The sequence below is a fragment of the Pinus tabuliformis genome, chromosome J, assembly GCF_031772625.1.
Source record: "Pinus tabuliformis cultivar Carrire ecotype Pingquan chromosome J, CPIR1, whole genome shotgun sequence".
NCBI classification, from domain to species: domain Eukaryota; kingdom Viridiplantae; phylum Streptophyta; class Pinopsida; order Pinales; family Pinaceae; genus Pinus; species Pinus tabuliformis.
Window position 1 is genome coordinate 1,029,477,566 of NC_142295.1, and position 12,945 is coordinate 1,029,490,510.

A 12,945-nucleotide genomic window follows, 5' to 3' on the forward strand; every position below is an offset into this window, starting at 1 on the left:
CAAGCACAATAACATCATAGTAGACCACATAATTGGTTCCACACAATACTATAGATCCATTGATAAATCATAAATTACCACATCATTAGTCCTTTACGAGAAAATACAATCAATAGTCTTAGATAGTTCAAAAAACCATGAGATCCATAAGATGCCAAACAATGAAATTCACACATTATAACAGTTTTGTTTGGCACATCAAGAATTCATTGAAGACCATGTAAAAATCTTTGTGACTCAATGAAGTATAAAAAAACACAGATGTCTCTAGGTCGCTCATAACCATGATAACAAACATATAACATCTCATTGTGAATAAATAGGAATAACCCTTTCCTCCATTAGCAGTGATAATACATTCACTATCATAACACATAGCAACATCATTCAATATTCATAGTGCAACATATACACAAGTAGATACACTTATCTTATCAAATTCAATGACTAGAAATTGATGGAGGGACTTCAACTCTCCACCCAATGATAGGCCGACTACACTGCAATATTTATTACAGTTGACCACCCCCTAGCTGGATTCAGAGTCTCAAGAGTTAAATTCTTCAAAGGGAATTCATACCAACACAATTCAACCATATCTCATAGGAATCCAGAGCACACAATGTCTCCACTTTCTAACTAAAAGTATGTAGTAAAAATTTCTCCACCAACCAAAAACTACAAGTATCTAGAGCCAACAATGTCTCCACCAACTTAATTTCTACATGACTCAAGAGCCCACAATGTCTCCACCTACGAACCCACCAAATTCCATGGCACACCATGTCTCCAGCTGTTAGGAACCAAATAAATCTAGAGCACTTAGGGTTTCCACATGTTAAACACCACAAGAATCTAGAGAACTCACTTAGTGTGTCCACTTGCTCTTCTTTATTTTCACTTTGGACCATGCTCCTCAACGTGATTTCGCTCCTACACATACAAATTCCTTCATTGAGCTCTATCACGTTCTTTTATGAAAATCATAGCATACCTCTCTCACACCCATCTATTTGTATGTTTCCTCATGCCATCCATTATTTTATTTTCGCGTCGAAATTTTTCCTTCCTCTGACCCTCATCCCCCTCTTGCATGTTGACCACACCAACAAACTCCTCAAAGGAAGAGGTGGTATGAGATTCATCCTGATCTTAGGGAACCTATACACCACCTCCCTCCTTATTGGGCAGGCCATTATTTCGTAGTCGAGGAATTGGTAGCATATTTAATGAAATAGTCTAATATTAATCACTTCCCAAGTAATTCCTCCTCCTCAAACCTCTAAATCTATGTCTACTCCTCTATCCCAATCATTGTTTACATTTCAACAATATTTACATGAATTACAATTCATAGTGACATTAACAACAGGGGTATAAAAAAGGTTTGTCACCACTCTCTTGTTCATTATTACTCTTTTTCTTCTTTTTTTGCCAGTAAAGTATGTGAAAAACATGGATGATTTTATGGGAATTGCTAAGAGAAAGAGGGAATTATGTTGCAACTGGAATTCCTTGGTTTCTAGCAGTATTGATTCTTAGCCAACCCATACTATGTGACACCCTCATCCCACATCTACCCAAGTAACCAGGCAACCGGGGTAAATATATGACGAGAAGCCACTATAATGGGATTCAACCTCCTAGGTGACCTTAAGGAAGTGGAATCGATGAAAACACACCACATTGACCTTCCACATCAGCAACAGAACTCCCAGGATCCATCCCAACCACTCAGGTAACCAACCCCTGAGACCAACTGAATTTTTAGACCATTAAACCCTCGGACGCTCCCTTAATAGGGATGTACATGCATCTAGGAGGCTCTAGATGCTCCCACAACATGGGTATGCATGCATCTGGGGAATTTTCTCCTCAGACCTATGCTTGTGACTTTGGGATTTGTGCCACTTTTTCAGGCCCAAAGTCGAGGTCATTTCCCATAACTAAAATGACACTTTTAGAAATGAATTTACACAACATAATAATGATGCATTTGCAAAAACAATGACAAGGTCTAGACTGGAACCCTACTAGCCATGACAAACATTTCATCAAACATGTCACAAACATGTAATCTACAAGTTTAAACAACAGATTTGAGCATAGGGGTATCATACCTATCTCAGAATCGGTAAGAAGCATTGTTCCCTTATATCATTAGCGTCATTATCATTTATTAGGTCATAGATACATTGTTCATTCATTTACAAATCAAAACATGAGGAGAGCCATACATCATCATTGTCATAATACATGCTTATAACCAACATAATAACAACAGAAATATCAAGGATACATCAGCCATAGAATCCACATATAAACTAGTACATTTACACATAAGATACCAAGGAAAGAACCTCTTATTAATGAATTCAAAAGCCAACTTGGGATGGGACTACCACGTTCCACCTGACCATAGATTGGCTGAGCCAAATATCTCTTAAGCCAATCACCCCTGTGCCATATTCCAAGCATGAATGTGGGACTAAAACCAAAATAAACAACTAGGGCATCTCGAGGCTAAACCACCTCAACCTCATCAATAGAAACCAGGCTTTACTAGAATCCACACTGGATCACTAGGCCAAAACAATGATCATGTAATACAAGGCTTTACCATGATCTCTACTAGATCAATAGGCCAAAACAAGCATGGATGCAACCGGATTTCTCTACCTACACTGTGAGGAATTTTCCTATCTCATAGTCTCTTAGGCTTTACAGTAATCCACAGTTTGATCCAGGGAGCACTAGACCCTAAATCGAGACTCCACCCTCTAGGCTTTATCGTATATCCCACCATTCACTAGCAAGGATTCCTAGGCCTAATCAAGGGCATCCACCTCTAGGATTTACCGTATATCCCTCCATTAACCGGTTGAGGATTCCTAGGCCCACCGAGGCACACATTACCTGGCTTTACCGCAACCCACATTCTGGTTCAGGGGTCGCTAGGCTAGTGGCTTTACTGCAATCCATAGTCCACTTTTGGAATCACTAGGTCATGTGTTATTTCTTTCAGAGATCCACCTCACTCAACTTCAAATCCATTCGACAATCCAGCTCAACCAAAACATGAGAACCCCATCACATCATAGCTATCTGAAAATGGCAAGGCTAGGTTGAAAACATTGTCACTCCTGGAAAAACCCATACCATAACAACAAAGAACCACATGAAATACCGTGCATGCCAAATCTATCAAGGAAAACACACATTCAAATTGATACCTACAAAGAACTTGTTGTAGCTTCTTGATCCTGCTCTTCCTTGCTTGTTCGCTACTTCCTCTTTGCCTCCTTTGCCTTTCTTGATCCAATGCCAAAGTGCGCCAAGAAACTCTGGGTGTCCAAGAGAGAGAGAGAGAGAGAGAGAGAATAATGAGAGAGCTCCAAAACTGAACGAACAAAAGTCTTGAGCCAAAAGCTTTCCAACTAATCCTCGGAAGCCTTTTTATCAACGAGGCCTCTATTTTCTTCATTTTCCATTATTTTCCTTCAATTTCCTGCTCACATGCAGCTTGTGACCTTTCACCTTCCTTTCTTCCTAATTTCTATTATTTTCATAAATAAATGTGCCAAAAATACCATTTTCCTTTTCAAAGCCTTAGCCATTTCCTTTGTGAATTTCCTTAGCCATAATAAACCAATGAACACCCACACTAGGATGCCTTGCCCAACATTAAGCTTGGAATAAGTGCCCCACCAAACCTGGTTATTATTTTGCCTTTATTAACTTTTACTACATGGAACTTTCACTAGGGCTGTTAGAGAACCCTCCCCCTTGGGGGAACACTGTCCTCGTTGTTAAATGACACCTATAACTAGCAAAACCCCTAAAACAAAACATACTGCCCATGGAGCTTTATAACATAGCTCATTGCAACATTTACAATGATCACCGTTGAAACATGACAAACATACCATTTACTGGAGCTTTATAACGCAGCTCATTATAGTATTTACAATAATAACCACATATACACACATACACATTTTATTGACCCAGAAAATAATCATATTGTCTTTAGAGCTTTATAAATCTAGCTTTATACAATATTTACAATAATACACACATATACACATGCACATTTCCTTAACTAGCAAATAAAAGGATAAGATTCCTACATCCGCAACAAGGGAATCTAGAGGCTCACACCTCCACCCTCAAAGTAACATTAGGATTCACCTCCTTCCCAGGAAGTCCAAAATCCACAACAAGGTCAAATCTGCATCCAAGGTCCAATGCTATAATCCTGCACCACTTGTCCTCTCAGTGAACAGTTACTGGCTCATTTTTCTAGGGCACACTTCCAATGTGTATCTGATTCCATCTGGAAATGCTAATGACCAAAAAAAAATCCATCCATGACCTTCCCTTCTCTACTACACATTCCCTCAGGAAATTAGGTCAACCCTTCCGTGCAGTCACTCACTTTCCAAGTTCCCCGACATCCTCTATCCCGGTCGATCCATCCCTTGGCAAGGTTTCCTCGCATCGGAAGTTCAAACAACCAAGGAATATACCAACATCAAAACCATCATATTGGTCATAGCATGCTCATGGAAATCAATGGACACTATTGGGTACCAGTACCCCATAATGGCCCTGCTCCTGAAGTGTTTTATCAACATACGGTTGCATGTTCCAATTCCTTTCACTAGTGCTCCTAATTCTTGTAGTCAGTTTCAACCACCCAATCGAGCATTTCATACTTTCCTATACCAAGCACATAATTTCCATTAGATTAAAAAACAAATTGAAATAACTTCAAATCATACCTCATTGGTGGTTTGTCAATAAGGTACACTTGCAATTCTATTTACTTCTTGTCACAACAAGTCAAACTAGTACCTCTGACCAAATCATCATGTATAAACATATCACATCAGGTTAGCTCAAAACACGACCATCATAGATACACATCATAAATCAAATGTAACCATAATAAACTAGAATCATAGACCACATGTAATCATCATAGATGAGAATCATAAATCACATGCATAATAAAAATGAAATAAAATATTGATACTTATCCTTTAATCAATCCTTACTTATTCCTTTGTTCTTTTGGTACACATGTCACCAGATCAGTTGCCACACCAAACAAACACCCAATGCATTTTTTATTTTCTTCAATCATGTACACATACACAATGTACATCAGAACACATACATCCACACACAAAGTATGACACCCCACAATTCATACACCTACACCTGATATATAACACAACATATAGATCTATACTTGATGTACAATGCCACACAATACATGTACGCACACCTGGTGTACAACACAACACAATACATGTACTACACATAGTACAACACAACGTGTACACATATCACGATACCACAACTACATAATGCATATACATAGTACTACATGCCTGCAACACATCATGTACTACATGCACACAATACCACATGTACATAAGTACCATATGTTCAACATGTACATAGTACCACTTGTACAAAGCACCACTTGCATAATGTGTGCACAACATCACATGTACATGACACCACATGCACAACTTGTAAACAATGCCACATGTACATTGTACCACTTGTACAACGTCTACACAATGCCAGACATACACAACACCACATGTACACAACACCATATGCACGACATGTACATAACACCACATGCACACATCACTACATGTACAACATGTACACGACACCACATGCTCACAACACCACTTGTACAATCATGCACACAACACCATATGTATAGAGCACCACATGTACAACATACACAAAACACCATATGTACATAGTGTTGCATATACAACATATACATAGCACCCTTTGTACACATCACTACATTTCCAACATGCGAACAAGACCATATGCACACGACACCGCATATCCATCATGTGCTCAGTACAATATGTACACAACGCTGCATATCTGACATGTAAATAGCACCATCTCTATCCAACATTGCATATGAAATGTACACACAACACCATACATACAAAACGAACGCAACATCATATGTACACAATACTACATATATTACATGTACACATCACCATAGGCACAATCACTCAATATACAACATGCACAACATATACACAAAAACAATACTGCACATCCAAAACCTGATTCAGGTGGATAATGGTGGCCACCTGCGAATTCCACTTGGACCCCCACCATTGCTTCTTTCAGTTTTTCAATTTCCTTAATTGTAGCACAATTTACTATTTTTAGCAGTTTTTTGGGTCCTAAACTTTCGGAGCCGTTTTGAGGCCCTACATGACGTTTTTTTGGAAATCTACCCAATGATTTTCTATCCAAAATCATCTTTTTTGTTGTAGTCCTTGGAGAGATCTCTCCAACGGGCTATAATGCACGTCAAACGGAGATAATATGACCAAGCCACGACCTCTGGAAGTTGGCTGTCCAACTCACCCCAACGAGGCCCATAAACTCTTGGTGTTACATCTCCTCGGGTTAGGGTTTTGGTTGTTTAGGGTTTGCTCTTATTGTTCAATAATAAAAAGGCCCTTGAGCCTCATTGTAGTTCAGTTCAGAGGCATGTAGCTGCCACATCTCTTTAAAGCCACCATTGCCCTAGCTGGTGTATTTACATTTTTATTTGTAAGCATATTTCAGTATTTTACATTAATGAAGTGAAGTATTATTTCTATTACATCTCTGTTTTTATGGTTATCTCTGTAATTTGTTGCATTCCTGTTTAAATCCGGATCAGTGGTATTAAAGCCGCCTGCTTTCTTTTCCTTGTTTTTCTTTGCATGTCCCCAACGAGGTCGGGATATAAGGAGTTAGGATTTGAACTGGTCGATCCTTTGCAAGACCAGCCTCACAAATCCCGACAGCCTCCCATGGAGGATGAAAAGAAAGATGAGGGGGCAGGAGATCCTATCAAAATCTTGCTCGAGGAAGCTCTCGAGCGACAAAGGAATGCGATGATGGACAACTTTGCCCAGATCCTTCAGCAGCTACCCAGGGGCGAGGCATTAGCTTCCAGCAGCTACTCTGGAAACGCCATACCATTTAAGGTACAAGTTAATTTTTAAATCCCCATATTCAAGGGTCAAATAGACACAAACACTGTCGATAAATAGTTAAATCGGCTAGAGGGTTATTTTTCTGTTCATGATTTTTCTAGTTGCGAAAAGATTATTTTTGCTCTTCTCAAAGCAGCCCCCCGCGTCAAGGACTGGTGGGAAACCTACTGCGAGTAGAAGGATGAAAGTACAAGCTCACTATTTTCAGCCGCGCCCACTTGGAATTCATTTCGGGATGCCATCAAGGAGCAGTATTGCCCTGTCGGAAGCTATGAGGATCAATACATAAAGTGGACCAGGTTGCAGTAGGGAAGGGACAAAGACGTGCCGAAGTTTACCAATATTTTCCATACCCTTTGCACAAAGTTGGGTATTAAGGATTCAGAGCAGCATTTGGTACTCAAATATTTTGGCTGCTTGCACAAGTATATCCAAGAAGAAATAGAATTCCTGAACATTTCCTTGCTCGGCACGGCATATCGATATGCCGTCAAGGTCAAGCAAAAGTTTAAAAAAAAGAAGCGAGACTTTAGATCTGCGAATCTGAAGCAAGGGAAAGGTGCCCCCAAACCATAGAACAAAGGACAAAGCCAAGGTGGGACAGCCCAAGACAACCCACCAAAGCTGCAAGCAAAGAACAACATCGTGAAGCCGAAAAAGGACACGAGAAAGTGGTGTGAGTTACATAAGAGCTCCACTCACAACACAAGTGAGTGTCAAGCCAAGCAGTCACTAGTGGCTGAGCTAAAGGTTTCAGAATCAGATGCATGTTCCGACTCTGAGTCAGAACCTGACAAGGGGAATGAAAAAGGGAAGCAAATTATCGATGTGGAGCCCAACACCACTGTTGCCACCATGAAGATCTAGAAGGAGGAACCCGAAGATCCAGAGGAGGAGGAGCGTCTCTTACACTCCCAAATGTGGGTAAAGGGCTCCCCACTATAGTTCATTGTCAACAGCGGGAGCCAAAAGAAACTCATTTCGGCAGAGGTCATGAAGCGACTAGGCTTACCGACCACAACACATCCACAAATGTACACCATCGGGTGGCTTCACCAAGGACGGGTTCTTCACATGAGCCAGCAGTGTTGCCTTCCATATAACATCAAGCCCTTCATGGATGAGGTATTGTGTGACATTGGTCCCCTTGAAGTTTGTGATGTATTATTAGGACAAGCATACTTGTGGAAGCGACATGTTGTGTATGAATCAAGGCCCCATGCTGTTATTGTTACTTTGGGAAATAAGTTGTACAGGATATCGGAGGTACCACCGCCTACCGCCATCTCTTTGGTTACTGCAAAACAATGCAGTAAGCTCATCTCCAAAACCGAGAAATTTGTTTTCCTAATGATACGCCCTCAAGGAAAGAAGAAGACGGTGGCCACGACCTCGAGACAGGGCCCCTCCGCACGACAACTACAAATGGACAAGGTCGTGGAGGAGTATGAGGACATCTTCACCTCCCCTGTAGGGGTTCCTCTGCACTGTCTGGTCAAGCAGTCCGTCGATCTGATTCCAGGTGCACCGCTGCCCAATGGACCAATCTATCAACGCTCTGTTTTGGGGAACGATGAAATCAAGAGGCAGATTCAAGAGCTGTTGCAAAAAGGTCACATCCGTCTGATTTCATCGCCTTGTGGGAGCCCGATCGTGTTGGTACAGAAGAAGGATGGGACTTGGAGACTCTGCATTGACTATCGGGCGCTGAACAAGATCACTGTCCATAATAGGTACCCGATCCCACAGATTGATGACCTCCTGGACCAACTGAAGGGGGGAAAATATTTTAGCAAGATCAATTTGAAGTCAAGGATATCACCAGCTACCAATCGAACCTCTGATGTGTGGAATGTTTTTTTTTTTCTATGTTAAGACTAACCTAAGTACCCACGGGGGATTTTGAACCGGTGACCTATCGCAAGGAGTGCCTTAGCAAGGCACCCATTCACCGTCAATCCAAAGCCCCATGGGCCTGATGTGTGGAATGTTGAAAATAGCAACAAGAAATGCTAAAAATAGAAATGCTATAAATAGTATTTCAAGATATATTCCAATTTTAATTAGTCCCTGAATTAAAATTTGAATTTAGTATCACTAGCTATTTGAAAAATAATTAATTAATTCATCTTGAGTTAATTAGTTGGATAAATTCAAACATGAAGTCTTTGTGAAGTCATGCAACAATTATCCCTTTGATTGAGGATTTTATCCCTTAATTAAGGAGATAAGGATGAGTTGTAATTAGTTAGCTTAGTTAACTGAGTTAAGTCCAGTTAAATTAGTTCCAAACAGTTTGAGGAACTAATTGTGAGTTTAGTCAGTTAATGCATGCATGCATGCAACTAGTGTTCTCCAAATAACTGAATATTCTCTCATAAATAACTCATGCATGTCAGTTCAAAGAAAGACCTAGTTGAGATTAAAGGAAGGGACAATGTACTATAAGTTGGAGGAATTTTCCTATAAAGGAAACTCATCCATGTAGAAGGAATTAACTCCTTCAGGATTGTGTAGTTATTTCAGAGGTCAATGTTGTGTGTGAGGTGAGAATCACACAGGTTGTAACTGGAGGACCTAGGAGAAACAACACAAGGAAATAGGAGGCTTGGAGGACTGAAGGAAGGCATATGTGTTGTCTATTCTGTCTATGAGCAGCAGTCAGGGATTGTACTGAGAGCTGGATAGCTTGAGAGCTAAAGCTTTGTGTAATCTTGAGATATTTCCACTTGTATGATAATACAGATAGTGTGGATTTTAGCTGAGGCTTTCCCCACAATATTCTTCTGTGTTCATGTGTGATTGATTTCTCATTCTCAAAATCGATGATCTTGCTCAAAATCGATTAAGCTTCCACAAGTTTGTTTGTAGAAGTAGATCAAGTATTTTGCTTTAGTATATTGCATTATTAGGTGATCTGCAGTGAGAAATTCTACATGGTATCAGAGCCAAGTTTATCAGAGCAAAGTTTATGGAGTAGTGAACAGTATATGAAGAAGAGAATTCAAAGTAAAAAAAATTGGGCCGTGAGTTTTCAGAAAATATCTGAAAATTTTGCAAGATTCCTTGTGGAAAATACCCAAATTCAAAAAAAAGACTGGTTGAATTGGAGTTCGGATGAGGGAGATATCGCTGATTTAAAATCAACTCTTTTTCTAGAAAATTTCGTGATGGCGGGAAAGTTGAAACAGATTGGTGTGCTATCCATGAACCTGTATGCACTTGAGGTACAAGATGCATGCAAATCCTTAAGGAGCAAGGCAAAGGTTAGATACTTAGTGGTTGAGAGGGAGAGTAAATTACCTCTCAACACGCAGCGCTAGAAGAAGTCTCAGACAATTATGGAGGAGCCATAATTGGTGAAGCAGATTCAAGAGGTTGTGGAGCAGCCACAACTTGAGAAGTCGAGAGGAGACCGAGTGGAGGCATCCATTCATGCAGAGACCTCTAGTAGGGGGAAATTTTGAGCCAGGTGGGCAGAGGGATCACATGCAGCCATACCTCCACGTGTGAGGTGGGGCGATGTGGAGTGATAGTCCCAAGAAGGCTGAAATAGGGGTAGGATCCTTGATGTACCTGGCCTCTTTAATTAGACCTTGCTATGGAGCCCCGATGAGGAGTAGCAGGTCTAGCTGAGTGGGTAGAGACAGATGCAGATGGAGCGACAGAGAGAGCTATAGTGCAGGAGTCCCAAGACAACACAGAGCTAGCAGGCTGCAGAAATGCAAGAGGCACAGGAGTGTTGCACCAGTGCAGGATGGCACAGAGAGTTGTGCAACGGTGCGAGATGCAGGGAGTTGTTGCAGTAGCGCAGAGGTTAGAGAGGGAAAACTTGTCAGCAGTAGAGGGAGCTTCAACATCAGAGGGTGTTTCTAGCCCAACAGGGAGGTCAATTGGGAGATCAGTTACTTACTTCTCAGTAACTGGGTTGTAGTGCAGCAGTGGGCAGCACGATGCAACATGATGAGAGGAGGCGCAATGCGGATGCGGTGCTGGGAGAAAGGACCAGCAGCAACATGGATACAGTGGGAGGAATCGGTGTGATTGATGCAGTTAGAGATCAAAGTGACAGAGGCTAGAACAGTAAGATACTGAAGGGCACAGAGGTTCAGAGTTTTCAGTCGACAGAGGCAATAACAGTCAGAAACCTTGATGACAGAGGCATCATTCTTATTCAGGTTGGATATTTTTTGTTTCTAGAGTTGATGGAGAAACAACACTAGGGAGAGTGTTGCACGCAGAACATTCTAAAGGTTCAGGATTGGGTTCGAGTTGAATGCCTTTCTTGTTGAGAGGGAGTGTTGAAAATAGCAACAAGAAATGCTAAAAATAGAAATGCTATAAATAGCATTTCAGGTACCAGTATTGAAAATAGCAACAAGGAATGATAAAATAGAAATGTTAAAAATCACATTGTTATAAATAGCATTTCAGGATATATTCCAATTTTAATTAGTCTCTGAATTAAAATTCGAATTTAGTATCACTAGCTGTTTGAAAAATAATTAATTAATTCATCTTGAGTTAATTAGTTGGAGAAATTCAAACATGAAGTCTTTTTGAAGTCATGCAACAGTTATCCCTTTGATTGAGGATGTTATCCCTTAATTAAAGAGATAAGGATGAGTTGTATTTGAGTTGTAATTAGTTAGCTCAGTTAATTGAGTTAAGTCCAATTAAATTAATTCCAAATAGTTTGAGAAACTAATTGTGAGATCAGTCAGTTAATGCATGCATGCATGCAACTAGTGTTCTCCAAATAATTGAATATTCTCTCATAAATAACTCATGCATGTCAGTTCAGAGAAAGACCCAATTGAGATTAAAGGAAGGGATAATGTACTATTAGTTGGAGGAATTTTCCTATAAAGGAAACTCATCCATGTAGAAAAAATTAACTCCTTCAGGATTGCGCAATTATTTCAGAGGTCAGTGTTGTGTGTGAGGTGAGAATCACACAGGTTGTAGATGGAGGACCCAGGAGAAACTACGCAAGGAAATAGGAGGCTTGGAGGACTGAAGGAAGGCATATGTGTTGTCTATTTTGTCTATGAACAATAGTGAGAGATTGTACTGAGAGTTGGATAGCTTGAGAGCTAAAGCTTTATGTAATCCTGAGATATTTCCACTTGTATGATAATACAGATAGTGGGGTTTTTAGCTAAGGCTTTCCCCAGAGTATTCTTCTGTGTTCATGTGCGATTGATTTCTCATTCTTTGTTATATGTGTTCTATTTGATCTTACTCAAAATTTATTAAGCTTCCACAAGTTTGTTTGTAGAAGTAGATCAAGTATTTTTCTTTAATATATTGCATTATCAGGTGATATACAATGAGAAATTCTATGACTGCCTTCAAATCCAAGGAGGGCCTTTTTGAATGGTTGGTTATGCCTTTCAGATTGACGAATGCTCTTGCAACCTTCATGAGGCTAATGGATGACATCTTGCATTCATTCACCAACTCATTTGTATTGGTATACTTGGATGACATCTTGATCTTAAGCCAGAGTTGGGAAGAGCACCTCCACCACATCCGACAGGTTCTCCAAACACTGTGGAAACACAAGTTATGTGCCAATTTGGAGAAATGCACTTTTGGCATGACCCAGGTTCAGTATCTGGGATACATTATTGATGAACAGGGGGTGCATGTGGATCTAGCCAAGATCCAAGTCATTCAGGATTGGCCATCTCCAACCACTCTGACAAAGCTCCACAACTTTCTAGGTCTTGCCAACTTCTACCACAGGTTCGTGTTGGGATTTTCTCATATCACTTGGCCCTTGATTCAAGTCATAAAGGGAGGAGTGAAAGCAAAATTCTTTTGGTCTGAATCTCAACATAAGGCATTCACAGAGTTGAAAGATCGCCTTTGATCGACACCAGTGCTCACA